Below are 5,025 nucleotides of genomic sequence, written 5' to 3'. Positions count from 1 at the left end.
GGAGGTCAAGGGGATACAGATCGGGAAAAGAAGAAGTCAAAATATCACTATTTGCAGATGATATGATAGTATATTTAAGTGATCCCAAAAATTCCACCAGAGAACTACTAAAGCTGATAAACAACTTCAGCAAAGTGGCTGGGTATAAAATTAACTCAAATAAATCAGTAGCCTTCCTCTACACAAAAGAAAAACAGGCCGAGAAAGAAATTAGGGAAATGACACCCTTCATAATAGATCCAAATAATATAAAGTACCTCGGTGTGACTTTAACCAAGCAAGGGAAAGATCTGTACAATAAGAACTTTAAGACTCTGAAGAAAGAAATTGAAGAAGATCTCAGAAGATGGAAAGATCTCCCATGCTCATGGATTGGCAGGATTAATATAGTAAAAATGGCCATTTTACCAAAAGCGATCTACAGATTCAATGCAATCCCCATCAAAATACCAATCCAATTCTTCAAAGAGTTAGACAGAACAATTTGCAAATTCATCTGGAATAACAAAAAACCAGGATAGCTAAAACTATCCTCAACAATAAAAAAGGACTTCAGGGGAATCACTATCCCAGATCTCAAGCAGTATTACAGAGCAATAGTGATAAAAAAACTGCATGGTATTGGTACAGAGACAGACAGATAGACCAATGGAACAGAATTGAAGACCAGAAATGAACCCCACACACCTATGGGCATGATTTTTTTTGACAAAGGCCAAAACCATCCAATGGAAAAAAAGATAGCATTTTCAGCAAATGGTGCTGGTTCAACTGGAGGTCAACATGTAAAAGAATGCAGATCGATCCATGCTTATCACCCTGTACAAAGCTTAAGTCCAAGTGGATCAAGGACCTCCACATCAAACCAGATACCTCAAACTAATAGAAGAAAAAACTAGGAAGCATTTGGAACACATGGGCACTGGAAAAAATTTCCTGAACAAAACACCAATGGCATGTCTAAGATCAAGAATCGACAAATGGGATCTCATAAAACTGCAAAGCTTCTGTAAAAAGGCAAAGGACACTGTGGTTGAGGACAAAAGCGGCAACCAACAGATTGGGAAAAGATCTTTACCAATCCTACAACAATAGAGGGCTTATATCCAAAATATACAAAAGAACTGAAAAGTTAGACAGCAGGGGGCAAATAACCCTATTAAAAATGGGGTTCAGAGCTAAACAAAGAATTCACAGCTGAGGAATGCCGAATGGCTGAGAAACACCTAAAAGAAATGTTCAACATCGTTAGTCATAAAAAATGCAAATCAAAACAACCCTGAGATTTCACCTCACCAGTGAGAATGGCTAAGATCAAAAACTCAAAGTGACAGCAAATGCTGGCAAGGATGTGGAAAAGAACACTCCTCCATTGTTGGTGGGGTTGCAGACTGCTACAACCATTCTGGAAATCAGTCTGGAGGTTCCTCAGAAAATTGGACATTGAACTGCCTGAGGATCCAGCTATACCTCTCCTGGGCATATACCCAAAAAAGATGCTAACATATAAAAAAGACACGTGCTCCACTATGTTCATACGCAGCCTTATTTATAATAGCCAGAAGCTGGAAAAGAACCCAGATGCCCTTCAACAGAGGAATGGATACAGAAAATGTGTACATCTACAATGGAATATTACTCAATATCAAAAACAATGACTTTGTGAAATTAAATAGGCAAATGGTTGGAACTGGAAACTATCATCCCTGGGTAAACTAACCCAATCACAGAAAGACATACATGGTATGTACTCATTGATAAGTGGCTAATATTTAAATGCTTTCGAATTACCCTAGATGCCTAGAACAAATGAAACTCAAGATGGATGATCAAAAATGTGAATACAGATGCTCATGAGAACACAACCAGAATACAGCAAATACAGGCGCAATGTTCTGAAATTCCCCTGTTCACCACCCATCCACCAATCCCCTTACCCTACTTGGGACCAATCAGTATAAAGGTTCCATGGAATCTTTGGCCATAAAAGAAGAGAAGAAGAGATACATCTTACCTCTCTATGTCATGAATTATACATTATTTAGAAGACTAACTTTTATTTGTAAATAAGTACTTTAACTTTTACCATAGAGCTAATATTCTCTGCAAATAAGAAGTGAAGCCCCTAGAAAGAGCTGCTAGGCACGACCTGTGAGTCAACCCTTGAATGGCTACAATCACAGTCCACTTTAGCTCTGTTTCCCATTTTTCTGATCTTCTAGAACTTCCTCATACATATTAGGAAACAAAAAGTGCCATCATTGCTCTAGGTAAAAATGTTCAGGACTTTAATCTAGGTGATGAAATCACTTACAAGCAGTCATAACATGGTACAATAAGAAGAGTCCAGCCTGGGTGATGTAGTAAGATGATATTTATACAAATAAACAACCTTAAATTAAACATTATAAAATACAATGTTTCTTAAACATGTTTTTATTTATATGGAAATTCAATGAAACCTAAAAGATTTCTGATAAAACAGGAACCAATTAACCAATAAACTGTTTTTGCTGATAAATCTGGGGCCTTTTACTATTCTTATTTGGAAGTGGGAGTGAGAGAATATATTGCAAAACATAATAATCAGAAGTTAAAGTTGCTTGTTCTAAAAAATAGAATGTAGTCTGTGAATATGGCAGAATAGAGAACTCAAAAAGACTACTGGTTAAAAAAACTTGTCTTGTTGATTATGTACATAGCTCTACACCTCCATGATATATTACTGAATTTAAATTTTAGTCTCACTAATGAACATGTCATCTTTCTAAATGGACTTGCCTTTGAGAATTTACATTTACCTAACACTGCAGCTGACACAATTATTTTCCACTGCTCTTCTGACTGATAGTGTCATTCACAGTATTACATTTTCTAAAAACAAAGTTCATGAAATCCTTAATAACTATACATACATCATAAAAGAAATATCTACTCCGATGCCATTTTACCCGAGTTTCTGGGTCACAAAGCTTGCACAGTTTGATTTCAATAGTACTGAATTCTTGAGAAATACGAGTGTTAACAAGAAATTAAACAATGATATATACAAGGAAGATTTTATGAAACCTTTTGTAGAAGAAAATGAGTGCCAGGGATCGAGTAGGAGGTGAAGGAAATGGCAGCACCAACTGTAGAACACCAACGATGATGCAGTACATATGGGAGACATCTCACCAAGGAGCACCTGCCAATGTTAGGGAATTGTAACTAAGCAGAGCACCAGCTCCATTTTCCGTTTTCCTTTTAAAGCGGTCAGTGATCATGATCTTAAGACATTTCTCTATACAGAGAAATTAATTTGTAATTATTTTTATTTGCTTTCCCTTTATAAAAGTATTTTAGAACCAAACAAGAGGCCGAAAAATACAAGATGCATGATTTAATCATTATTTTTAATTTCAATTTTCTCTCTATTATATATTATTCCACTTAGTATGGGTTGTTTTGTATCTTCAAAACAACCCCTATTGTGAAGCTATGTTCCCCTCTGAGTAATCAGATATTTTCATATAGTGATGGCAGCTCTAGCTGTAGCAGTAGTGACAGAATTGGTTTCATATGTGATTCAGGCATTCACTTGCTCATCTCTCAAAGCTTCTTCACAAATCCTGATAAGGGACCAAGGGTGGTTTTGTCGATTTTAGCCAAAACCTGCATGACTTTTATCTTGCTTGTTTCAGCATGGGCTTGGGGACCCCACAGGAACTCATAGCATGGAGGATCACTGTCGGCCACCTGCCGGTACTCCAGGTACTTCAACTTCACCAAATACTGGGTCGTGAGCTTCCTGGGCTCACCAAAGATGCGGTGCTTCTTCCCTGGATAGATTTGCTTCTTCTTCAGGATTTTCCACATGTCTTCTTCACTGGCGCTGTTGCCTTGAATGAAGATGTTACCCAGTATACTCATCAGGAAACTGAGTCTTGGGTGAGCCTCTACCAGCACTGGATCCTCTCATTGTTGAGCTTCAAGCTTGCTGATGAGGTTGTACTGTGAGGAGCTGGCTGGAGCTGACTTCGCACTCTCCACTGCAAAGGCATCTTCCAGCTTCTCAGAGGCTCATGAGGATCTCAGGAAAGTGTTTTTCATATTTCTTGGTGATAACCTTCGTCATAACTTCCTTGGTACTGAGCTTTTTATATTGTAGTTGTGGATTACAAACTGCAAAATCCAAGTCACCATTTGGTATAGATGTTCCTGATATAGAAAATAAGCAGTAATTTGAGATCTCATAAAAGCTTTCCCTTCTGTTACTGTCATTACTGACACAATTGTGGATCAAAAGCAAAAAGTGACTCCAGTATTGGTGGATGGTGGAACGTTCTTCCACTGTTTATGTACACTACAGTATCCAGCCTCATTCTGGCTATAGGAAGTAGAAACCTCTTTTGTTGAGTCTTCTGTTTTCTGAGCACCCTACAAGCCTGAGCATCTCTTTGAGTTTGGTGGTGGTGACTGCCTTTTCCACATGTTTGATGCCTACCCTTCTGATCTCAAGGCATGACTGATATAGAAATGATAATAAGGAGTGTAAACACTCTGCTGGAGTAGTAGACAACTGATTAAGGAAGAAACAGATGATATGAACACCTTCAGCATGGAACTCCTTTGTTGCTTTTCACAATGAAGGCTACTTTTGAGCATTTTCATGCGGGACCTACTTTACAAACACTTTTTACAAAGCCAGAGCTCCTGTTCTAATCAACCTGTCTCATGGGAATAAGGTGATTAAATGCTATTCTGAAGACTGTCTTTAGGGTCAGCATTCTACAGAGATGGCAACAGGTTTAAAGAGGTGTTTTTCACTCTACATCATCATATCAGCTCTTGCTAAATCCTGGGTCTTCTACTCCAACAAGTAAGTCAATAGGTTTCCTCCTGAGGTACCTAGGAAGAAGTTAAAGAAATTCTCACCCTATGATCCAGATTGGCTAGGGAGAGAAACAACTGAGAGTTATCAGGAGCTCTTTATATAACAGGACACATGGCAAATGTTTTGCACTAATCAACTTTACCTAATTT

The sequence above is a fragment of the Rattus rattus genome, chromosome X, assembly GCF_011064425.1.
Source record: "Rattus rattus isolate New Zealand chromosome X, Rrattus_CSIRO_v1, whole genome shotgun sequence".
Classification (NCBI taxonomy): domain Eukaryota; kingdom Metazoa; phylum Chordata; class Mammalia; order Rodentia; family Muridae; genus Rattus; species Rattus rattus.
This window is presented reverse-complemented; position numbering follows the sequence as displayed.